Below are 26,359 nucleotides of genomic sequence, written 5' to 3' on the forward strand. Positions count from 1 at the left end.
TTTTGAAAAATTATTTTTCGTGTTTACCCGCAGCCTCAGGGTAAATTTTTAGTGATTTTTTTATTTATCGCCCATTTTCTTTTGGAACCGCCCAATCGACCCTAAATTCCGCTTTTTCGCCCAGAAAGAGGGTGCAACGCCCATGTTTTTCACTCGGCGGATTTTTTTATTTTTTGGGGGGAATTTTTCGGCGGCGATAATCCTCGAAATCTTAACAGGCTTTTGGGCAGCAATCAGGCGCTAGTGGGCTGTTAGGAAATTCTAGCCCAAAATCTTTAGTCATCCAGGGAGCTCTAGCTTTGGGCACCATTCCTTTTCCTCCTTGTAGGATTATGTCCAATTTATCTCCTCTTTGAAGACCTCCCAGATTAAGTTCACAGTCAATATTCAAAGAATAACTGATAGATTTGCAAAGTTAAAGTTGTCCCTTGGTTGTCGTGAGCATAAAATCATACAACTTCCTTCCTTGAACAGCAGGCTTGCTGCAGCAGACAGTTCTACCTTCCTCTGGGGTATTCTTGGTCACATCTGAGCCAAGTCATCTTCCACGTTCATGGGTTTCTTTTAATTCAGTTATCTCCTCCTCTTCCTAACTTGACAAACCTTGCAGGTGCTTTATTTTCTCTGTTGTCTGTTACACTATCCTTTCTCTCTATGGTTAAATATTTGTGCTACTGATTTAATTATTGGAACATATTCTCAACTTCTGCCTTCATCCAAAAGTTCTTACATTCCTACAGTGACTATACTTCAAAAGTACTTGATTGATTGTAAAGTGCTTTGAGACATACCGAGGTTGTGAAAGATGCTATATAAATGCAAGTTTATTGTTTCTTTCGATAAAACTGCTTACCCTTTCCGAACCTCCAAGGTTTAGAGTAATAAGCCTTCTCTTAAGCACAAAAATCTGGGCTGACACTTCAGTGCAGTGCTGAAGGAGTGCTACACTCTTAGAGGTGCTGTCTTTCGGATGAAATGTTAAACCTGGTGCTCTCTCTCAGGTGGATGGAAAAGATCCCATGGCACTATTTTGAAGAAGAGCCAGGGGAATTATCTCCAGTGTCCTGGCCAATATTTATCCCTCAATTAACATCACAAAAAAAGCAGATTATCTGGTCATTTTCACATTGTCCGTTTTTCTTTTCCTTCTTTGAGAGATCTTTTTGAGCCCTCTTACTTCCTTCAAATGCTTTCAAAGATCTTTCAAAACTTTCCTTCAACTTCCAGAACTTTCTAATCTCCTCCAAAAGCCTTATCATTGTTCAAAATGTCTTGCAACTTTCAGGACACTTATTGATAGCTGCAAAATGTCTCAGTTTAAAATATTCTAAAGTGATGACCTGAAAACCAAAGTGACCATTTGAGCTATATGGATCACCTTAATTCAATTGAAGCAGAGGCCTTGAAATTCAGTAGTCCCTGAAAACAGCCGCAGGGATCGCGATGCACGATCAATCCGCGGCCTTTCAGAGCAATGCAGGCTTAGGTGAACTTAATGCTGCCCGCTCCTTGCCATGATTACAGCATTCAGCCCAGCGCTGAATGCGCTCCTGAGTGGCTGCATGCTCAGCAGGGTGCCCAAGTTTGTGAGAGGCTAGCCTGCACTAATTAAAGGTATTCTACACCTCTTAAAGGGGACGTGCATTCTGCCTCTAGCAGCTCATTCAATTGGCTGGGTGTGCAGGAATATCAGCTAATGATGGCACAACAGGGGAGAGAGTGTGCACTAAGGTTCTCAGATGCAACGCTGGAGGCCTTGGTGCAGGAGGTAGATAGGAGGAGAGAAGCCGTGTTTCCACAGGGGTCCAGGAGGCCCTGCACATGAAATCACAAATGGCAATGGAACCATATAGCCATAGCTATCCACGCCAGCAGTGTAGTCCGAGGACCTGGCTGCAGTGCAGGAGGAAGTTTAATGACCTCACAAGAGTAGTCAAGGTCAGTGAATTCATCTTCAAATGTCATATTCCATCACCTGCACCACGAGCCTCATGCACTGCCCAATGCGTAACACCCCCATCACTCAGCTACCAACAATCTCTGTCAAACACGACTTAGAGCTCACATTCATAGCTTCACCTCACCCTCACATGCTTATCACTATTGTAAGCCTCACACTCACATCTTACACATACTGTCACCTAATCAACCATGACAGGCACATCACCCAAACACATTACACCACACTCACTAACACACTTCATTTTCTCTTGCAAAGCAGAGTCGCTCACAATTGGGGCCAGCAGGGGCTACCCGGAGGGGCACAGGCGTGCCTGCATAATTTCACCACCAAGGAGGAGACGGACGGTGCTGGCCATTCTTGGGAGGGCAATCGCTGAGTCTGCGGCCAGCGGCAGGTCTGAAACTATCCAAGATGATGGTATCCTCACACCTAATCCTCCTTCTCACATCCCACTTCCCCCTCATCCCACAATCTCTTCAGATTCACACACTGCACATGATGTAAGCATGCATCACTTGCTTGCCCCTGTACGATTATCATGGATTAGTTGGTTTTTAGAATACTTGCTTTGCTACTTTATGATCATCAGTATTTTATAATCATCAGTAATGGATTTATAATCATGTTTAAGAATTAAATCTACAAATCAGTAATCATTAATTGTGTGCAATGGTAACCTGAATTAAATATGACATGGAACCCTTTTGCTTATAATTAAAGTTCTGTGAGTAAGCTGTAACCAGACAGCCTGGGATGAGAATGAGGATTGCTATAGTTGAATAGTGAGGCTGTGGGTAAAAGTTGAACATTAGCCAACAGTAAGGATGAGACACAGAGTATAGCGAGCCTGGGAACCAAGGCCAACTGCAGTTACCATTGTGTTGGAGTGTTATAAAATTCGCAATGAATTATAAAACTAAGGCCAACAGCAAGGCCCATATCTCAACAATGGAGACATATTCCTTTTGTATTGCCATAAGTAACCCAGACATGAGTCTTGATGGTCAAAAACAAATTATGTAAGAGTGTCATAAGACTAAAAACCTGCAGAAAACCAGAGTTATGCTACGAACGTGGCATTTTTAAGTTTGGATTTTGGGTATGATTGCCAGCCAGTGATGGTTTCAGGAGGGCTGCATAGGTTTTGAATGAGAGTAAGGGTATAAGAAGGGGGTCTTAAGATTTCAGGAGTAGGAGATTTCAGGGGTAGATGATTTCAGGAGTAGAGGATTTCAGGTTTAGAGGATTTCAGGAGTAGAAGGTTTCAGGCTTAGAGGATTTCAGGAGCAGGCAATTTCAGGAGTCGGAGATTTCAGGAGTAGGAGATTTCAGGAGTAGGAGATTTCAGAGACACAGCAGAAGATTTCAGGAAGAATCAAGGAGATATCCGGGAGATGAAGAGATACAAGACACATCATCATCATAGGCGGTCCCTCGTATCGAGATGACTTGCTTCCATGCCACAGATGTTTCAATGACGGACCTAATATTCCAGATCCCGAACTACATGTTGAAGGGGGGAAGATGCCTTTGGGTAGATTTTTTTAACATATGGTGGCCGTTGCACATCAGCCACCACACGGGCTTGACAGAGCTAGGCCTTGGTCCAGTGACAAGGATTAACCAAGACAACTGGAGACCAGCTCTGCTGCATGGACCTAATGCGCACACATATTGTAATGTGGGCTGACCCGTGCTGCCCCTAGGCCCTCGCCTCTCCTGGGCCCCGAACTCACGCCTCTCCTGGGCCCCGATCACATCGCTCCCCAATCTGTCGCCACTCTCATGCACAACCTCGCCACCCTTGCTGTCCCTGCCCACGCTCCAATCAGCGACCTAGAGCTTGGTGACGTCCAATCCCGTTGCCCTCTTCACAGCCATCGCTCTCCAGCACGTGCTGTATCTTGAAGTGGTATGCTCCTTCTGAAGGCCCCGACTCGCTGAAGGTCCTTGCAGGTCAGGGCCTGCTTACTCACAGTTGCGTCTTTTACCCAGAGTATAAGTGGTAATATAAGTTTCAATTATACTCTACAAACTGCTGCTCGAATACTGTAATATATTTAGTCTTGCTTGTGTTGAATAAAGTTAAATCACTGTCCCCAATACGGGTCAACCTTGAATCATTTGGATCCAGGGCTCCTCTGGGATCCAATACCCTCACTCATGTCACCACAATCTTACCCTTATGCTTTTCTCCTTTCAGATAACTAAGAACTGCCACCTGGCCATGCACTGGTGGAGGAGCAGGAAGATAGTGATCATGAAGACACGGCCATCACTCGATTTCACACTCGCAGCCACCAGCTCAGATACAGACACCGCATACTTTAGAGGATAGGTTAGAGGCAGGATCTGCTCGTGGTGAGAACCAGGCACGAGTGGCCTGCAGCCAGAACAGGGGGAAAGGGTAGCACAGGTGCCAGCCCTCCGGAGAGTGGCGTCGCACTCGAGTTCTGCTGCAGAGGGCTCAGATGAGGACTTCGATGGAGTGGCCCACAGAATAATGCTGATGGGTATGCACAATGAAATGCTTGGTGCATTGGCAGGCCTGCAAGAAAGCCTGCGTGCAGTTCAAGTAACACGGAGGAGTCCGGCACCAGCCTTGCACAAGGCTTTGCGCAGAACGTGGAGCCCATGCTTTCTAGCATGGAAGTGATTACAAACTCCATTAACGTAATTGTGGACCCAACCATGATGGAGAGTCTGATGGCTGATGTCTCAGCTTCCATTGCAGCACAAGCAGCAGCCACCTTAACGGCTGAGTGCTGCAGTAGAAGCTCAGACTTCATGATGCAAGCTCAGGCTGCTCTCATGCTAGCTCAGACTTGCTGCCCATCTGCTGCACGGTCCACAACCTCCCTCGCCATCATGAAGGCACAGCCCTTGCTACCAATCATATGGAAACCAGCTAAGGAGGAGGAGGAAGAGGAGGAGGAGGAGGAGGTGGAGGAAGCAGAAGAGGAGGAGATGGGCTTGTGGGGTGTCAAAGCAGCCCAGCAATCGTTCCTCCAACTGATTGCTGGGAATGCTGAGGTACCCCCCCAGGGGAGTGGCAGTGGCTTCATGGAACACGAACTTCCTGTCACCTCTCCGGATGACAGTATTCGTCCTCCCACCATTGCCACTCCACCAGTGTCCTTGATACCTCCTGCTAGCCAGCCAGCTCAGACAGCTGACGCCCATGGCAAGGTGGTGCAATCCGCAGCTGGACCTTCGAGGCCCAGAGCTGCTCAAGGTCATCCTGCAAGGCCATCTGCAGTCTTGCCCATTGAAAGACAACATCCTTGCACCAGCCATGCTACAGCCACTGGGGTAGCACTTCAGGCAAAGGCACACCAAAAACAGGCAGTCAGGGAATGCGCAAGGGCGATTCATTGACTTTGCTATGTAATATTGAATGATTGATGTATGGGCCCCAAGTTTCCACACGATAAAAAACGGGCACCCCTCCGAGCTGGGCGCCCGTTTTTCCCGCCGAAAACGGCGCCGGAAAAAAAAACGCGCGATTCTGGAGCGCCCTGCAGCTCCATGTCTGCTTTGTGCGGCGCCCAGGGGGGCGGAGCCTACCACTCGCGGCGATTTTGTAAGTGGGAGGGGGCGGGTACCATTTAAATTAGTTTTTTTCCGGCTGGCAACCCTGCGCGTGCGCGTTGGAGCGTTCGCGCACGCGCAGTGTGAAAGAAACATTGGTACTCGGCCATTTTTGTAATTCTTTGTAGCTGTTTAATTTTTGAACATTTTTTAATAAAAGCACATTGCCCTTCCATGATCAGCACTGAGGCTTCTTGCAGCAGTGAGAAGGCTGCAGGAAGCCTCAGAAGTTGAGGCAGCCGTTTCCCGACGGCCTCCCCCACTGCCTTCGGGAATGGCTGCTCAACTTGTGAGGCTTCCTGCAGCCTTCTCATTGTCTCCTTCCCCCCATGCCCGCCGTCAGGAACGGCTTCCTCCCCCCCCCCCGCTGCGTTCGGTCAGTTGGGCCCGCACTCCCTCCCTCCCTCCCGCCCGCCGTCTGGAACGGCTCCTTCCCCCCCCCGCTCCGTTCGGTCAGTCGGTCGGTCGGGCCCGCACTCCCTCCCTCCCTCCCGCCCGTCCGCCGTCGGGAACGGCTTCCTCCTCCCCCCCTGCCGTCGAACGAATGGCTGCCTCAACTTGTGAGGCTTGCTGCAGCATTCTCCCTGGCTGAAGCACTTTCACACAGGTAGGAAGATGGTTTATTTAATCTTTTCTTTGCTTATAAATGTTTATTCAGGTTGGATTTATTTGTATAATATTTGTATAAGTATAAATAAGGATTTATTATAGAATTTAATGACTTCCCTTCCCCCCCCCTCCCTCCCCCCCACCTCGTTCTGGACGCCTAATTTGTAACCTGCGCCTGATTTTTTAATGTGTAGACAAGGTTTTTTCGTTCTACAAAAATCTTCACTTGCTCCATTCTAAGTTAGCTTGGAGTACATTTTCACTGTGGAAACTTTGAAATCAGGCGTCAGTGGCCGGACACGCCCCCTTTTGAAGAAATAATTCTGTTCCAAAGTGAAACTGTTCGAACTGACTAGAACTGCAGAAAACAAAATGTGGAGAATTGCGATTTCTAAGATAGTCCGTTCTCCACCAGTTGCTCCTAAAAATCAGGCGCAAATCATGTGGAAACTTGGGCCTATAATGTTGGATTGGAATGTTTGTTTTGTGCTGGCTTTTATTTCAGCATTGTGGCGAAAAGGAAGCTGTGATGGTCAGTATAGAGGGAAGGTAAGATGTGGGACTATTGATGAATGGGGCATTGGGGTTGCGTTCACTGGTTACCACAGTCAGCCAGACAGAAAGGGCTGTCTCCTCCTCTTCTGCTTCATCCTCCTCCTCCTCCTCCTCAGCTGGTCTCCATATGATTGGTGGCAAGGGCTGTGCCCTCATGATGGCGAGGGAGGTTGTGGAGCAGGCAGCAGACCACGACGAATGTTCAGACCCACACCAGTGAGTACTGTAGGGCTCCTCCAGAGTGGTCCAGGCAGCCAAAGCATTGTTTAAGGACACCAATGGTCTGCTCTATCAGATTCACTGTTACAGCATGGCTCTCATTCTGCTGCCCACATGTGGTTGGTTTACACATGGAGTCATGAGCAAGGTGGCCAGCGGATAGCCCTTGTCCCCCAGTAGTTTGTCGTGGTGGCTCAAAGACTTAGGGAACAATGGACTGGCACAGAATAAAAGCATCATGATTGCTGCCAGTATACCAGGCATTCATCATCATGATGTGTTGAGCATGGTCACACACCAACTGCACACTCCCTTCCAAATCCTGTTGAAGTCCAGCTGTGGTATATATTCTGCCAAAACTCCTGACCAGCAAGTGGCTTGATTCTACATTCTCTAAATACCCCACAGAAATCTTGAGTTTTACAGTTGTCAAATTGGACCAACTCCTCCCCTTTCTCCAGCAGATAACTTGGAAAATGGAGATTTGCGTATTTATTTATTTCCTCCAATCCTGAGGCATTGCCCTCACAATCTTTTCATACATGATCATAATTGCTTTTTCCTCTACCTCCTGGTCCTCCTCCCAAACCATGTCCGCAAATCGCTTCCGACAATCAATCTGGAATTACCTCATATAATTCATCCTTCACATATATACCAGCTCTTATAAAAGCTTGATTAAATAATACCTCTCCTTCAATGTTGACCCACCTGTTCAAAATAAGGGCTGTTCTAAAAATTCCTCAGCACCTTTGGGCATAAACTGCACATTTTTTAAAAATTGGGCTCAAGTCTCTACAGCCCCCTTATAAAACCTAGGGAGAGGTTTAATCGATTTCAAAAACATATTGCTGATTTCCATATAAAATATTCCCTGTCCTCCCAACCCACTTAATTAAAAAAAATGCTGCAAAATCATTCTTCCAGAAACTTGTATTTGTCTTCTGAAGAAATCTCTTCACCCATTTAATTCTAAAGGATTTTTTCTTCAAATCAATATCTGGGAAATTGAGTACTCCCTGATTTCGCTGTCCAATGATGATATTGTAAGCAACCAAGTCTGGTTTCCCTTCCCATAAAAACCTCACACAAGCCTCTCCGATAAACTTTTCCACCCACTCAGGAATATCCTCTACCGTCAATAAGTACCATCGTTTAGGTAGCAGAAGAGTTGACACCACTGTCACTCTTCCTTGCACTTTCAACCACCTTCTTTCCCATCTTCCCAATATCTTTTAATTTTCATAACCTTCGGTTCCCAATTTAATCGTTCCACTTCATTCCTATCCCTCTTTCACCCCATATGCACCCCCAGAATTTCTAAAGCCTCCACCACCTTAAAAGGGCTTTCCTCCAACCACTCCCCCCCTATTCCTTCGCACAACCGGCATTGAGACTTACTACAATTCACTCTGGCTCCTGGCGCTCTACAATACTCCTCCACTACTTCCATAGCTTTCCTCACTGACTCCCCATCTCTCAACATTAAGGTTGTGTTATCTGCATATTGGTGTATCACCGACACCTGCCCGGAACTGGGAACCACAATCTCGACGATGCCTTGCTGCTTTCGCATCATGTAACCTAATGGTTCTGCTACCAATGTGTACAGCAATGGGGACAAGGGACAACCCTGTCTCACTGACCGCTATCAGAAAATACTTGGATGAAAAACCATTACATTTAACACAGCTAAATATGTTTGAATAAAAAATCCTTATTCACTCAATGAAATTTTCCCCAAAACCAAATGCTTCCAAAACCATCAATAAAAACTCATGAGAGACTCGATTAAAGGCTTTTTCTTGATCCATCTTTAGCACATAAGCTTTCCTCCCAATCTCTTCCATGAGTTCTATTGCATTTCAGATTGAAACCACAGAGTCAGCGATGTCCTGGCCTATGACACCATAGGACTGAGAGAGCGAAACTATCTGCTGCTTCATACAATTTGCCATAACCCTCGCCAAGATCTTATAATCCACATTTAATAATGTGATGGGCCTCCAATTCTTCAGATCCCTTCTATCCCCTTTATTTTTATATACTAAGCTTATGATACCTCTCCTCAGGACCAGACTCCCCTCAGTTTTAATCTCCTTAAAAATCTCTAAGACCAATGGATTTAAATTCTCTAAAAATTCTTTATAAAATTCTGCACATAGTCCATCGGCCCTTGGGTCGTCCCCCCTCCCCCCTCCCCCGCCTTCATTCCCCTTATTGTTACTTTTATTTCCGCTAATCCTACTTCTTTGTCATACATGCTTCTCTCATCCTCCTTTAAACCCTCTTCAATAAAAGCACTGACCTTCTCCATTGCCAATTTGGAAATGACTTATTTTGTATATAACTCTTGATAAAAGCTATTAGCCACTTCCATAACCTCCTCACTTTCATTAATGATCTTTTCCCCAATCATCAACTCTCCAATTAATGATAACCATTGTCGCAACTTCTCTTGCTCTAGAAAATATCTAGTGCATCTTTCTCCCTCCAATGCCTCTTTAGCCTTTGAGCAGAGAATGGCCCATTTGCATTTTTCAGCTTGCAATAATTCTCACTCTTCCTTTAAAATCTTCCACTTAGTTTCTGCTCCCTTATCCCCTCCATCAACTGCTTTACAGACATCTGTAAACCTTCTGTTTATATTCTCATCTCGACGCCGGTTAGCTGTTGCTCTTTCTTCCCACTAACGTACCGAAAAAACCTTGACCTCATATTTGAAATTTGAATTTCAAGACCAAAGGTTCCTTCCAAGCATTCTTACATGTGTGCAATCTATGGTGCCCCGCACCATGGGGAAGCCCGCTATCCTGGCAGAATTACATGCATGTTCCGCATGTTTCCCTCTGGTTAGAGTGAAGACCATAAAGTTCCCTCTCTTTGCGTAAAGGGCATCTGTCACCACTCTTACGCAGCAGTGGATGGCAAACTGGGAGATGTTACAGATGTCGCCTGCTCCAGCTTGGAAGGATCCCGACTCAAAGAAATCCAGAGCCTCGATCACCTTCACAGCCACTGGCAGTACTGTCCTTGCCCTGGAGTGAGGCTGCAGGTCTGGTTGCAAGAGGTGGCAGAGTTCTGTGAATACCTCCTTCATAAAGCACAGATGCCTTACACACTGCTCCTGGCTCAGGCTGAATTAAGGTGGGTAAGGCCTCCTGCTGAGAGCCCGTCTCCCTCTCCTCCTCCTCCCTCTGCAAGCAGCTTATCATTTTTCTCGTTCTCTCTGCTCCATCTCCCCGTCATGCTGCAGACCAAGGGGGATGACAACTAAAGCACCCATGACTGGGAGCAAGTGGTCTGACCTAAACCCTTGAAGTCAGAAGCAAGGCCTTCTCCACTTGCAACACCACTCCCTGTCACCTCACCAACTTTAAAAACGCTAGAAAGCTCCAAACATTTCCATAACCTTACACGGAGCTAGTAGAAATTAATCAGCAAATATATGAGAGTGGTTGCTGATCCCTTTAAATATCGCTGGTGAGTGGGGCGGGGGACCTTGCTGCTGCTGAACGCATGTTCAGCTGTGTGAGGTTAACACAGGGCGTTAGCTCTGTTGTTGAGGATGAAAATGGCAGTGCTGGCGTCCAATTAGCGATGCCCATTGATTGACGTCATGACATACTTTTGCCACATGCTTCCAGCGCCGAGCATATGCCCTCACCCAGATGCCGCCCAGTACGGCACGCACCAGAAGGTATGCAGGCATGGCGCAGGTGCCATTTTTGTCACAAAATGCACCTATAGCGCTGAAAAATTGCCACCACGGAGACAAATCTTTCACCCAATTTATCTTAGAATGGATAATTACCAGATTTTTATTTACAAAAAACACACTTCCAATGATTTAATTCCTTTCTCTTTCTCCCAGCATTTAAGTGAGCAGGCAGGAGACCTTATGCTGCTTATTATCCTGAACACTCTTTAAAGCATTATCAGTCCAGCACAGTGACACATCAATCAATTTTGCTTCTTCAGTATTGAGCTTTGAGTCAGTACAAAGATATTTAATTAGTGGCATCTAATTATATCAGACTGTGGTTACATCTTGCAAGAATTAACTCTTAAATTAAAGCATCTCTTACAACGGTATGCACAAGTCATGATTGTTTAGTCCTTAAATATTTACGGGGTGTTTTTCGATTCTGGCATATATCGAAGCAATTGGTGGCAGACCTAATCAATTTTTATAGTTTGGCCTTATTTAAATTGAATCAACGAGTTGCCAGTGCTAATGGTGCTCCTTTTAGACAGCTCTCTGATTGGAAAGACAGGAAATCAATTTAAAGATAGTTACATTTTTCAATGGTGGTTGGTGGAAAGGCAGTTTATGAAGTAGCAGGGGCTATGAGAGCATCCAGGGTGCCCAATTCTTCGAGGTAATTGTAGAACAGTTGAGCAACAGAAAGGACCTCCTCTACACATCTGATGGATGACAGTGGCCCATCAAATTAGTCAGTAGCAATGGAGAGAGGTAACTGAGCAAGTCACTGTCGCCAGCATTGTTCCTGAGTCCTCACTGCATTGCAGGAGCATCTCCCTTGCTCTCTGTACAGCATTGCTCCATTCTAATGTAATTCCAGCAGTATCAATCCTTCCCTCCCCTACTTAGCACATCTCTCCTCTTATAATACACACTTTCACTCTTTCATACTTACAACCACAAACTTAACGCCGTTCCCTCACAACCACTTCCTCCTCTTGCCTATACTTGCTACTTCTTCCTCGTATCATGCACGCTATGCTAAGCTGTGTTACACATCTTCAAAATCGTTCAACGTGGCACATTTTATCCCATGTCCACTTGCCTGGCAAGAGAAGCTAATGCACAACAGAAGAGAGCGTCCGAGAACAGGAGGAGGCCCCATTGCAAACTCTGACAATGGAAGAGCTGGCCATCGACATCATTGGCAAGGATTGGAGATGGGCAAGCTGGAGGCCACCACGGGGAGTTTAGGCATCTTCCTTTCCTTTTCTTTTTTGAAGTAGCTCTCTCACTCATTGCACTCACTCACAATCAGCATGATAGCCTACTGCTATACTGTACTGCCGTTCATCTGCTACTGCTTAGCCTTGCGAACATGTGCTAACCCTCGTCCTTCTGCCATTTGGGATTGGGGATGGGGGGATGGGGGTGGGGTTTGGTGGTTGGGGGTAGGGTAGGAGGTTGGGGATAGGGGGATGGGGGATGGGGATGGGGGTGGGGGGTTGGAGGTTGGTGGGAGGATGGGGATGGGGGGATGGGGGATGGTGGTGGGGGATGGGGTGGGGAGTGGGGTTGGGGATGGGGGAATGGAGGTGGGGTGGGGTTTGGGGGTGGGTGTCCCTTCTGAAGGTGCACGATCACTCACTTTTACCCTTAAAGCAGCAACACAGAAATCAACACCTCTTGTGGTACAGATGCGGCGTCTGCACTCGATGATTCACTGAGTACTAACACCAAGAAGCCGGTGCTACTGGAATGGACCTAGTCAACAGTTCATTTTAAGACAAGCTTGCACTCTAGCTCTGCTGAAGAGTTTGACGAAAGATGCTTTCTGTGCACTAACAATGGCTCAATGCATTGGACTGCCCAGCAGAGAGCTTCTGCCGTCTGAGAATGTGGACAAGTCCACTACCAACTTATGTAGTGTTCTGGTGCATCGATACTCTGCAGTCAACCATGGCGTGTTGGTCACCTCAATGGACATTGAAGCTGATCCTTCCTTGCAGAGGTTTATGGCACCAGTAGCAGCATCTCTCATGCAGGCTTATGCTCCACCATGTCCTCCATTTTGGACAGTTTGGGAGACTGAATGGATACCGGCTTCAAAACGAGTCACAGATGTCCTACGATCTGCTCTCCTGAAGAACAGTGAGATTGCTGAGGCTCAGCGGGTGTGGTGGTGCAACTGGAATGGAGTATGTTGCCATTTCTCAGGATGGAAGTGTGCCTGGACACTCGCCGTCCCCTCAATCATTGACTGCCCTGGTGCCAACAAGACAGCTGAGACAGAATGCTCTGGCAGCCGCCAAGTTGCTATCTTCTGCAGCCAGGCTCTCTCAGGACCGAGCTTTCAGAGCGTGCTGACCACGAGTATCTCAGAGCCCACAAGTCTTCCAACTCCCAGGCTGAAACTAGCTGGGGGAACCACCTGATACCAGTACTAGATTAGGTAAAGAGCACTTACTGCAGGCACTAGTGGCTCACGCAAGAGTGCTGATTTGTGTTAGACATTTGTATCGGGTTATAAAATTATAATCCTTCTGAAACGCTCATCAACAAGGTGTTGCTGAAGAGCTCTGGCTGCAGGCAAGTATTGGACCCCTCGCACAGCCTCACCATCCTCTAGGTCACCAGTGCTCTCTCCCTCATCGCACTGAAGGTCAATTTCCAATCATAACTCCATGGGCTGTCCCTGCTGCAGAAAAAAATGTGTGCAGCATATAACCAATCAGTATCACACTGGGCACTCTTTGTGGGCTGTATTGCAGGAAGCCACCAGACTTGCTCAGACATCTTGTTGCTTGAGGACTCCAATTGCCTATTCAATTAGAGCTTCAGTTGAGCATAGATCTGATGGTAATGTAATTCAGCTGATAAGCGTGGCTTCTTGAGAGGCACCAAGTGCCAAGTGTACAGCCCTTTTCCACCAAAATCAAGCCTCTCAATAGCTGCACAAGTACAAACAGTCATGTGGCGGGGCATGGGGGCGGTGGATGAGGAGTGGAAGATTGTTGCAATATTAAAGCACTTTGGGGGAGAAATTCGTGTGGCTTACACCACACGTTGGCGCTAAAGTGCCGTTGACAGCTGTAACAACAACTGATGCTGGTTTCAGCACTGCGCGCCATATCGGTGGTGTCGGTAGTGCTGCCGCTAAACTCGATCGCCAGGGATCTCATCGTGATGGAGATCATGATGTTAGTGAGTGTGCAATGCTCACTGGACACCCGATCTGCGAATTTTATTTCAGCAAGCGTGCTTAGAGAGAACAACGACAATGACGTGGCGTGCAGCAGAAGGAAGCTGGCTGCAGTGACACTATTTAAAGGGATACTCATCAATCACTCGCACCTGCAGGGTTTTGCAGTTTGAGTGGCTGTGTGCTAGTTCCTGCTCCTGGAAGAGTTTTCCCTAGTCATTTCAAGGTTCTTTGGTATATGGGAGTGTACTGACAAGTACAAAACTTGCTCATTATTTTTTAAAGACTTCAAAGTACAACACTTGCTAAAAATCAGTCACTCACTTAACGTGCAGTTGGTGTGCGGCCACACACAGCGAATTCTCAATATCGATTTTTGCTATTCTGGCAGCAGCCACGATGCCTTCATCCTGAGCCAGACCGGTGTGTCAGCTCTCTTCCAACCATCGCATCAAGCTCGAGGGTGACTGCTCAGAGACATGGGCTATCTGCTCTCCACCTGGCTCATGACTCCCCTCCGTAACCACAACACTCGTGTCCAGCACTCATATAATGAGAGCCATATTGCCAGCAGGAACATTATCGAGCAGACCACTGGCTTATTGAAGTAATGGTCCCACTGTCTTAACCAGTCGGGAATTGACCTCCAGATCTCGCCAGAGCAACTGTCCCATTTCGAGGTGGTCTGCTATACAATGCAGTCATCACGAGGGCGCAGCCCTTGCCAGCAGGGATTGTGGATCCACCTCAGGAAGACGACGAGGCAGAGGAGGATGAGGATGAGGAGGAAACAGAAACATAGATGCAAGAGTAGGCCATTCGGCCCTTCGAGCCTGCATCGCCATTCAATAAGATCATGGCTGATCATTCCTTCAGTACCCCTTTACTGCTTACACTCCATACCCCTTGATCCCCTTAAACGTAAGAGCCATATCTAACTCCCTCTTGAATATATCCAGTGAACTGACATCAACAACTCTCTGTGGCAGGGAATTCCACAGGTTAACAACTCTCTGAGTGAAGAAGTTTCTCCTCATCTCAGTCCTAAATGGCCTACCCCTTATCTTAAGACTATGTCCCCTGATTCTGGACTTCCCCAACATCGGGAACATCTTCCTGCATCTAACCTGTCCAGTCCCGTCAGAATCTTATATGTTTCTATGAGATCCCCTCTCATCCTTATAAACACCAGTGAATAAAGGCCCAGTTGATCCAGTCTCTCCTCATATGACAGCCCAGCCATTCCTGGAATCAGTCTGGTGAACCTTCGCTGCACTCCCTCAATAGCAAGAACGTCCTTCCTCAGACTAGGAGCCAAAACTGAACACAATATTCCAGGTGAGGCCTCACTAAGGCCCTGTACAACTGCAGTAAGACCTCCCTGGTTCTATATTCAAATCCCCTAGCTATGAAGACCAACATACCATTTGCCTTCTTTACCACCTGCTGTAACTGCGTGCCCACTTTCAGTGACTGATGAACCATGACACCCAGGTCTCGTTGCACCTCCCCTTTTCCTGGTCTGTCGCCATTCAGATAATATTCTGCCTTCGTATTTTTGCCCCCAAAATGGATAAACTCACATTTATCCACATTATACTGCATCTGCCACGCATTTGCCCACTGACCTAACCTATCAAAGTCACCCTGCAGCATCTTAGCATCCTCCTCACAGCTCACACTGCCACCCAGCTTAATGTCATCTGCAAACTTGAAGATATTACACTCAATTCCTTCATTCAAATCGTTAATATATATTGTAAAGAGCTGGGGTCCCAGCACTGCGCCTTGCGGCACTCCACGAGTCACTGCCTGACATTCTGAAAAGGGCCCGTTTATCCCGACTCTCTGCTTCCTGTCTGCCAACCAGTTCTCTATCCACGTCAGTATATTACCCCCAATACCATGTGCTTTGATTTTGCACACCAACCTCTTGTTCGGGAACTTGTCAAAAGCCTTTTGAAAGTCCAAATACACCACATCCACTGGTTCTCCCTTGTCCACTCTGCGAGTTACTTCCTCAAAAAATTCCAGAAGGTTCGTCAAGCATGACTTCCCTTTCATAAATCCATGCTGACATGATCTGATCTTGTCACCGCTTTCCAAATACGCTGCTATTTCGTCCTTCATGATCGATTCCAACATTTTCCGCACTACTGATGTCAAGCTAACCGGTCTATAATTACCCGTTTTCTCTCTCCCTCTGCTTTTAAAAAGTGGTGTTACATTAGCTACCCTCCAGTCCATGGGAACTGATCCAGAATTGATAGACTCTTGGAAAATGATCACCACTATTTCTAGGGCCACTTCCTTGAGCACTCTGGGATGCAGACTATCAGGCCCCGGGGATTTATCGGCCTTCATCCCATCAATTTTCCTAACACAATTTCCCACCTAATAAGGATATCCTTCAGTTCCTCCTTCTCATTAGACCCACTGTCCCCTAGTACCTTCGGAAGGTTATTTGTATCTTCCTTCGTGAAGACAGAACCGAAGTATTGGTTCAATTGGTCTGCCATTTCTTTGTTCCCCATTATAATTTCAACTGAATCTGACTGCAAGGGACCTACGCTTGTCTTCACTAATCTTTTTCTCTTCACATATTTATAGAAGCTTTTGCAGTCAGTTTTTATATCCCCTGCAAGCTTCCTCCCGTACTCTATTTTCCCCCTCTTAATTAAAACATTAGTCCTTCTCTGTTGAATTCTAAATTTCTCCCAGTCCTCAGGTGTGTTGCTTTTTCTAGCCAATTTATATGCCTCTTCCTTGGCTTTAACACTATCCTTAATTTCCTTTGTTAGCCATGGTTGAGCCACCTTCCCAATTTTATTTTTACTCCAGACAGGGATGTACATTTGCTGAAGTTCATCCATGTGATCTTAAAATGTTTGCCATTGCTTATACACTGTCAATCCTTTTAGTATCGTTTGCCAGTCTATTCTAGCCAATTCACGCCTCATACCGTCGAAGTTACCTTTCCTTAAGTTCAGGACCCTAGTTTCCGAATTAACTTTGTCACTCTCCATCTTAATAAGAAATTCTACCATATTATGGTCTCTTTTCCCCAAGGGGCCTCTCACAACAAGATTGCTAATTAGTCGCTTCTCATTACACAATACCCAGTCTAGGATGGCCAGCTCCCTGGTTGGTTCCTCGACATATTGGTCTAGAAAACCATCCCTAATACACTCCAGGAAATCCTCCTCCACCGCATTGCTATCAGTTAGTTTAGCCCAATCAGTGGTAGATTAAAATCGCCCATGATTACTGCTGTACCTTTATTGCACACATCCCTTATTTCTTGTTTGATGCTGTCCCCAACCTCACTCCTACTATTTGGTGGTCTATACACAACACCCACTAGCGTTTTCTGCCCTTTGGAAATCCGCAGCTCCACCCATACCGGTTCCACATCATCCAGGCTAATGTCCTTCCTTACAATTGCATTGATTTCATCTTTAAACAACATTGCCACCCTGCCTTCTTTTCCTTTCTGTCTATCCTTCCTAAATGCTGAATACCCTTGGATGTTGAGTTCCCAGCCTTGGTCCCCCTGGAGCCATGTCTCCGTGATGCCAATCACATCGTATCCGTTAACTGCTATCTGCGCAGTTAATTCATCCACCTTATTCCGAATATTCCTCGCATTGAGGCACAGAGCCTTCAGGCTTGTTTTTTTAACACACTTTGCCCCTTTAGAATTTTGCTGTAATGTGTTTTTTGCCTTGGGTTTCTCTGCCCTCCACTTTTACTTTTCTCCTTTCTATATTTTGCTTCTGCCTCCTTTTTATTTCCCTCTCTCTCCCTGCATAGGTTCCCAACCCCCCGCCATATTAGTTTAACTCCTTCCCAACAGCACTAGCAAACAGTCCCCCTCGGATATTGGTTCCGGTCCTGCCCAGGTGCAGTCCTTCCGGTTTGTACTGGTCCCACCTCCCCCAGAACCGGTTCCAATGTCCCAGGAATTTGAATCCCTTCCTTCTGCACCACTCCTCAAGCCACGTATTCATCTGAGCTATCCTGCGATTCCTACTCTGACTAGCATGTGGCACTGGTAGCAATCCTGAGATTACTACTTTTGAGGTCCTACTTTTTAATTTAGCTAAATTCGCCTCGTAGGACCTCATCCCGTTTATTACCTATGTCATTGGTACTTATATGCACCATGACAACTGGCTGTTCATGCTCCCTTTTCAGAATGTCCTGCACCCGCTCCGAGACAAACTTGACCCTTGCACCAGGGAGGCAACATACCATCCTGGAGTCTCGGTTGCGGCCGCAGAAATGCCTATCTATTCCCCTTACAATTGAATCCCCTATCACTATCGCTCTCCCACTCTTTTTCCTGCCCTCCTGTGCAGGAGGATGAGGAGGATGAGGACAAGAAGGAGCATGAGGAGGATGAACAGAAGGGAGGGAAGAGCCAGAGAGATAATCGGCCTTCTGGACAGGCTGTCTGCGACCGGCTCATCAGACTGCAATTTAAATGAAAAAAAAACATCCCCGTTGATCACCATATCCCCATCAAACATTCATGTCTCACGCCATAACACATCATCCTCCTGGGCGCAAAGGTGAAATGAGAGAGACCACAAAATATTCCAAAGAGCAATAATAAATATATCTATATTCTAATAACTAATTCTAATAATTAATGACCCTTGTGCCTGCCTTAGTTTAATAGCTGTCATTGTGTGCAAGGTGCAAGATGTGGGTGTGCCTGTTGCTAGGTACAGATTGCTGGTGGGTGAGTGCTGGGGGTGTGGTGCATTGAGCAGTGTGTGAAGCTTGTGGTACAGATGGTGGTATGTAGTATTTGTTCAAGCCTTCACTCACCCTGACCACTGGTGTGAGCTCATTAAACTTTCTCCTGCACTGGGTGTGGGACCTGCGGATATCAGTGCTGCCCATGACGTGGTGTGCCACCTCCCTCCGGTGGCACCCTGGGCTGTCGTGCTGCCGGTGATGATGTCATCACCATGCGCGGCGACCCCTTAGCGGCGTGCACCGACCCCTTTCCGCCCCGCGGCGGACATTAGCCTGCGCTCCACGAGGCTGCCGTGAGCTGTTTCACCACCAGACTCGCGGCTCGTGAACCAGGCTGACATCCGCTCGCAGGGCGGAAGTTAAAGGGGAGGTGGGGAGCGCCCCGTGCCACCATTTTGTCGGTTTGCCCCACTCACCGGTCGGCCCGACATTTCGTGGTCCAGGCCACCATCGTACAGCCCGGCACTTTGTTTTGGGTGTCGGGCTATGACCTCGGAATCACACCGCCTTATGGCCCAGTGGAGGCCATCAGAGACCCGGCAGAGTGCACAGCTTTCCTCCCCTTTAACCGAAGGGAAGGGGCGTTGATACGCATCAACACCCCCAATGCCTCCAAAGCTTAATTGGAAAACCTCCGGGCTCTCTCCCTGGGTCTATCAGGATTTGTAAATAAATGCTCCTTCTCCTTGTCCTTCTTATGGTTGTTGAGGCAACTGCACATCCAACAATGCTGAGAATGAGGAGCTGAAACATTAATGAACCTCCCCTTTAGCAGTGAAGAAAGTCGGTGGCAATCATTACTTGAGTTTTGACGACACTCGATATTGGTCCACCTTTTCAGTGTAACACCAATGCGCTGGATTGTTACATGAGAATCATGACTGCAACCATTTTAATGAGGACTGAAGACAAATTTTGCGTACAGTATAGACGATTTTCACCTCGCGCTAGTTAACCATTTTTAATCAAAACACTGCCCATTCGTTGGCTATAATGAATTTCTAGCCCTTTATGTCACAAAAAACACAATCTAATAGAAGTAAATTGTTTTCCAATACTTTGCAGCATTTTATCGGAGAGCAGGTGAGGATCCCATTAAAAGCTGCTGGGAATGGCTACTTCCCATCTCACATCGACCATGGAGTGTGGGCGGGTTGAGGATCTGGGAAACACCAATCACCACATTCCACCCCCCCCCCCCCCCCCGATCCAGAAATCATGTTTATTCTTACCCTTTGCTTTTTATCACCCAGCATTTCTCTATCCATACGACCACATTCCCATTAATACCACATACTTATTTTTGCAAAAAGATCTCTTATATAGCACCTTATTCATTCTCCTGAAAATCCATACATACAACATCAGTCCTATTCCTTTTATTGATTTCCTCAAATTTTCTTTTAATAAGTTAGACAATCACAACTGGTCCATTAAACATATGCTCACTGTCTCTAATTAGCCCATGCCTTGATAAGTGTTCAGTAATTTTATTTTGCATTATGGAATATAAGGGGCAAGTTTTCATCTTCCTATTGGCACTTGTGCACCAATTCATGGATAAAGTGGTGGAACATAGGAACAGGAGTAGGCCATTTAGCCCCTCGAGCCTGTTCCGCCATTCAATGAGGTCATGGCTAATCTGTGAACTAACTCCATATACTCGCCTTTGCCCCATAACCCTCGATTTAAAAAATCTATCAATCTCAGATTTAAATTTAACATTTGAACTAGCATTGACTGCTGTTTGTGAAAGAGAGTTTCAAACTTCTACCACCATTGCTAACCTTCCCTTCAAAAAAACTGGTGGGGTAAACAAATCTAGAGCCACCTGGATGTCAAGGGACATACAGGGTAAGATTAAAAAAAAGGGAAGCTTATGACAGATACCGAGAACTCAACGCTGCAGAAACTCTAGAGGCGTATAAGAAGTGCAGGGGTGCAATTAAAAAAGATATCAGGAAAGCAAAATGAAAGCATGAAAGAATGTTGACAAGTAAAATCAGGGAAAACCCAAAGATGTATTATAAATACATTAAAAGCAAGAGGATAACTAGAGAAAGAGTAGGGCCTATTAGAGACCATAAAGGAAGTCTGTGTGTGGATGCGGAAGACGTAGGTAGGATTCTTAATGAATACTTTGCATCCGTTTTCACAAAAGGGAGGGGCGATGCAGACTTTACAATGAAGGAAGAGGAGTGTGAAATATTAGACGAGATAAACATAGTAAGAGAGGAAGAACTAAGGGGCTTAGCAGCTTTGAAAGTGGCTAAATCCCTAGGCCTGGATGAAATGTAGCCCAGGCTGTTAAGAGAAGCAAAAGAGGAAATGGCAGAGGCTCAGACCATCATTTTCCAATCCTCTCTGGCTACAGGTATGGTGCCAGAGGACTGGAGGACTGCTAATGTAGTACCTTTATTTAAGAAGGTAGAAAGGGATAGACCAAGTAATTACAGGCCAGTCAGCCTAACCTCGGTGGTGGGAAAATTATTGGTAAAATTCCTGAGGGACAGTATAAATCTTCATTTGGAAAGAAATGGATTCATCATAGGCAGTCCCTCAGGATTGAGGAAGACTTGCTTCCATTCCTTGTATTGTATGAAAACCTGTAATTACCACCAGAGGGCTTATTCCCTGGAGTCCCAAGAGATCCCTTGGAAGCACCTGTACTTAAGGAGGCCTCACAGGCTGGAGAGGCACTATAAGATCTGTAATAAAGGACTACGGTCACACTTACTTTGAGCTTGCAGTATCTAGTCTGACTCTTTATTCAAGACATAACAACTGGCGTTGAGATACAGATGACGAATCCCACTGCAACAATGCAGAGAACTGTGGGCATCTTGGAGAAATTTTTGGAGGGAGATGATTGGGAAACCTTCATGGAGCGACTTGACCAATACTTCGTGGCCAATAAGCTGGAAGGAGAAGGGAACACTGCCAAACGAAGGGCGATCCTCCTCACCATTTGTGGGGCACCAACATATGGCCTCATGAAAAATCTGCTCGCTCCAGCAAAACCCACAGACAAGTCGTACGATGAGTTGTGCACACTGGTCCGGGAGCATCTAAACCCGAAGGAAAGCATTCTGATGGCGAGGTATCGGTTCTACATGTACAAGAGGTCTGAAGGCCAGGAAGTGGTGAGCTATGTCGCCAAACTAAGGCGCCTTGCAGGACATTGCGAATTTGAAGGACACTTGGAGCATATGCTCAGGGACTTTTTTTACTTGGCATTGGCCATGAAGTAATACTTCACAAACTTTTGACCGTAGAGACCCCAACCTTGAGTAAAGCCATAGCGATAGCCCAGGCATTTATCTCCACCAGTGACAATACCAAACAAATTTCCCAGCACACTAGTGCTGCTGCAAGTACTGTGAACAAAGTAACATTGTTTTCGAATCGAAATACACATGGCAGGACTTACACGCCTGTAGCTGTACGTCCGCAGATGACTCAGAGTCTGCCATCAAGGGTGGTGAATACAAGGCAATTAATACCTTGGTGGCGCTGCGGGGGTGATCATTGATTCCATTCATGCCAATTCAAAGGATACATTTGCAAGGACTGTGGAACAATGGGACACCTCCAATGCATGTGCAGGCAAGCTGCAAACCCTGCTAATCCTGCAAACCACCATGTTGCAGAGGAGGACAGATCCACGGTGGATCATGACGAACCAGAGCCTCAGACTGAGGATGCAGAGGTATATGGGGTGCACGCATTTCCCACAAAGTGTCCCCCGATAATGCTGAAGGTTGAATTAAATGGACTCCCGGTGTCCATGGAGCTGGACACGGGCGCAAGCCAGTCCATAATGAGTAAAAAGACTTTCGATAAATTGTGGTGCAACAAGGCTTCAAGGCCAGTCCAGACTCCTATTCGTACTAAACTTAGAACGTACACAAAGGAACTGATTCCTATAATTGGCAGTGCTATCATAAAGGACTACTTCGATGGAGCGGTGCACGATTGACCACTCTGGGTGGTATGGGGCGATGGCCCTATGTTGTTCGGCAGGAGCTGTCTGGGAAAGGTACGCTGAAACTGGGACGATGTCCGAGCGCTTTCGTCCATCGCCGACACCTCATGTGCCCAGGTCCTAACCAAGTTCCCCGCGCTGTTTGAACCAGGCATCGGGAAGTTCCAAGGAGCAAAAGTGAAGATCCATTTGATTCCACGGGCGCGACCCATCCATCACAAGGCGAGAGCGGTACCTTGCATGATGAGAGAAGGTGGAGATCGAGCTGGACAGGCTGCAACGAGAGCGCATCATTTTGCCGATCAAATTCAATGAATGGGCCAATCCAATTGCTCCAGTCATCAAGGGAGATGGCACCATCAGAATCTATGGTGATTACAAAGTAACTATCAAACGTTTCTCACTGCAGGATCAATACCCGCTACCAAAAGCAGATGACCTATTTGCGATGCTGGCAGGAGGGAAAACGTTCATGAAGCTCGACTTGACCTCGGCCGACATGATGCAGGAGCTGGAGGAATCTTCGGAAGGCCTCACCTGCATCAACATGCACAAAGGTCTTTTTGTTTACAACAGATGCCTGTTTGGGATTCGATCAGCTGCGGGTTTATTCCAGAGGAACATGGAAAGCTTGCTGAAGTCGGTCCCACTCGCTCACTGGGGTCCCTCTCGCTGAACTGCTCATGAAAAGGGCACTTAAGACAAGGCTCTTGTTCGTCCACCCTGATCTACATGAACAGGTAGAGAGCAGGTGGCTTCAACAGAATATACATCATGATCGCGCAAATGTGTCACGAGAAATTGAAGTAAATGATCCTGTATTTGTGTTGAACTATGGACAAGGTCCCAAGTGGATTGTTGGCACTGTTTTGGACAAAGAGGGGAGTAGGGTGTTTGTGGTCAAACTCGCAAATGGACTCACCTGCAGAAAACATTTGCACCAAACCAAACTCAGATTTACGAACTATCCAGAACAACCCACAATAGATTCTACATTTTTCGACCCTCCAACACACACACACAAGTGGCAACTGACCCAACGGTTGACCACGAAGCAGAACCCATCACCCCCAGCAGTCCAGCAAGGCCAACTGTGCAGCAGTCCAGCAAAGGCCCAACAAATGACCCACCAACACCAGCATTTACACTGAGATGATCAACCAGGAAGGCCCCAGATCGGCTCACATTGTAAATAGTTACACTATTGACTTTGGCGTGGGGGGAGTCTTGTTATGTATGTAAACCTGTAATTACCATGTCTAACCACCAGATAGCTTATCCCCTGGAGTCCCAAGGGATCCCACAATTCCTTTGGAGCACCTGTATATAAGGGTATAAGGAGGCCTCACAGGCTGGAGAGACACTCTGAGATCTGTAATAAAGGACTACGGTCACACTTACTTTGAGCTTGCAGTATCTAGTCTGACTCTCTATTCAAGACATAACACTCCTGAAGTGAGTTCTTTGGTGGCTGAACATTCCAATACAGGAATTACAGTCTCTGTCACAGGTGGGACAGATAGTTGTTGAAGGAAAGGATGGGTGGGACTGGTTTGCCGCACGCTCCTTCCGCTGGCTGCGCTTGATTTCTGCATGCTCTTGGCGTTGAGATGCAAGGTGCTCAGCGCCCTCCCGGATGCACTTTCTCCACTTAGGGCGGTCTTTGGCCAAGGACTCCCAGCTGTCAATGGGGATGTCACATTTTATCAGGGAGGCTTTGAGGGTGTCCTTGTAACGTTTCTGCTGCCCACCTTAGGCTCGTTTGCCGTGAAGGAGCTCCACAGAAATCACGTGCTTTGGGAGTCTTGTGTCTGGCATGCGAACTATGTGGCCTGCCCAGCGGTGCTGATTGAGTGTGGTCAGTGTTTCAATGCTGAGGATGTTAGCCTGGACGAGGACGCTGAAGTTGGTGCGCCTGTCCTCCCAGGGGATTTGTAGGATCTTGCGGAGACATCGTTGGTGATATATCTCCAGCGACTTGAGGTGTCTACTGTATATGGTCCATGCATCTGAGCCATACAGGAGGGCTGGTATTACTACAGCCCTGTAGACCATGAGCTTGGTGGTAGATTTGAGGGCCTGATCTTCGAACACACTTTTCCTCAGGTGGCCAAAGGCTGCACTGGCGCACTGGAGGTGATATTGAATCTCCTCATCAATGTTTGCTTTTGTTGATAAGAGACTCCTGGGGTATGTGAAATGGTCCACTGGGGGGCAGTGCTGTGCGGCGAGGACAGGCTGCTGGAGGGCCTTTATCTAACGGATGGTTAGCGTAAGGCCCATGCATTTGTACACCTCAGTAAATACATCGACTATATCCTGAAGTTTAGCCTCAGAATGTGTGCAGACGCAGGCGTCGTCCGCGTACTGTAGCTCAACGACAGAAGTTGGGGTGATCTTGGACCTGGCCTGGGGGGTGACGAAGGTTAAACAGCTTCCCACTGGTTCTGTAGTTTAGTTTCACTCCAGTGGGGAGCTTGTTGACTGTGAGGTGGAGCATGGCAGCGAGGAAGATTGAGAAGAGGGTTGGAGCAGCCCTGATTGACCCCAGTCTGGATTTGGATTGGGTCTGTAATGGATCTGTTGGTAAGGATCATGGCCTGCATTTTGTCGTGGGGCAGGCGAAGGATGTTGACAAACTTTTGGGGACATCCGAAACGGAGGAGGACGTTCCATAGACCCTTGTGGTTGACAGTGTCAAAGGCTTTGTAAGGTCGAAAAAGCCATGTATTAGGGCTGGCACTGCTCCCTGCATTTTTCCTGCAGCTGTCGTGCTGCAAAGATCATGTCCATTGTGCCCCGAAGGGGACGAAATCCACACTGTGACTCCTGAAGGAGCTCCTCAGCCACGGGGAGAAGATGGTTGAGGAGGACTCTAGTGACAACTTTCCCAGTGGTTGATAGGGAGATTCCCATGTAATTGCCTCAGTCGGGCTCGTCCCGTTTTTTAAAGATGGTCATGATCACTGCATCTCTAAGATCTCCCGGCATGCTCTCCTCCCTCCTGATGAGAGGGATGAGGTCATGTATCCGCGCCAACAGCGCCTTTCCACCATACTTTAGCGCTTCAGCAGGGATTCCATCCGTTCCCATAGTCTTGTTGTGCTTGAGCTGTTTTATGGCTTTTCCTACCTCATGCAATGTTGGAGTTTCACTGAGGTGGTGGCAGGTCGCATGCTGCGGGATGTAATTGAGAACACTCGAGTCAAAGGCAGAGGCTCGGTTGAGGAGATCTTCGAAGTGCTTCTTCCAGCGGGCCCTGACTGCCTTGGTGTCCTTGATGAGTGTTTCCCTGTTCTTGGCCAGCAGTGGGGTGGGGCCTTGGCAGTTTGGACCGTAGGTGGCCTTGACTGCGATGAAGAATCCTTGCACATCATGGCTGTCGGCCTGTTGTTGTATCTCCTGTGCTTTCTCCATCCACCACCTGTTCTTTAGATCCCGTTTTTTTTGTTGGACCTCAGCCTTGAGCCAACTGTAATGTTGCTTTGCTGCTCCCGAGTTGGGTTGTTGCTTGAGGCTCAGAAGTGCTCTGTGCTTGCAATCTATTAGTTCTTGGATCTCCTGATCATTCTCATCAAACCAGTCCTGGTCTTTTCTGGTTGATTGACCAAGTGTCTCTTTGTAGGCACTGGTTATGGAGGCCTGGAGGGCAGGCCAAACGCTGTGGGCATTCAGCATCTCAGGGTCATCAAGGCATGCCAGGTTAGCTGTGAGGCACTGGCTGTATAGGGCTCTCTTAGCTGGGTCTTTAAGTGCCCGACA

This window comes from Pristiophorus japonicus, chromosome 14, assembly GCF_044704955.1.
Source record: "Pristiophorus japonicus isolate sPriJap1 chromosome 14, sPriJap1.hap1, whole genome shotgun sequence".
NCBI classification, from domain to species: Eukaryota; Metazoa; Chordata; class Chondrichthyes; family Pristiophoridae; genus Pristiophorus; species Pristiophorus japonicus.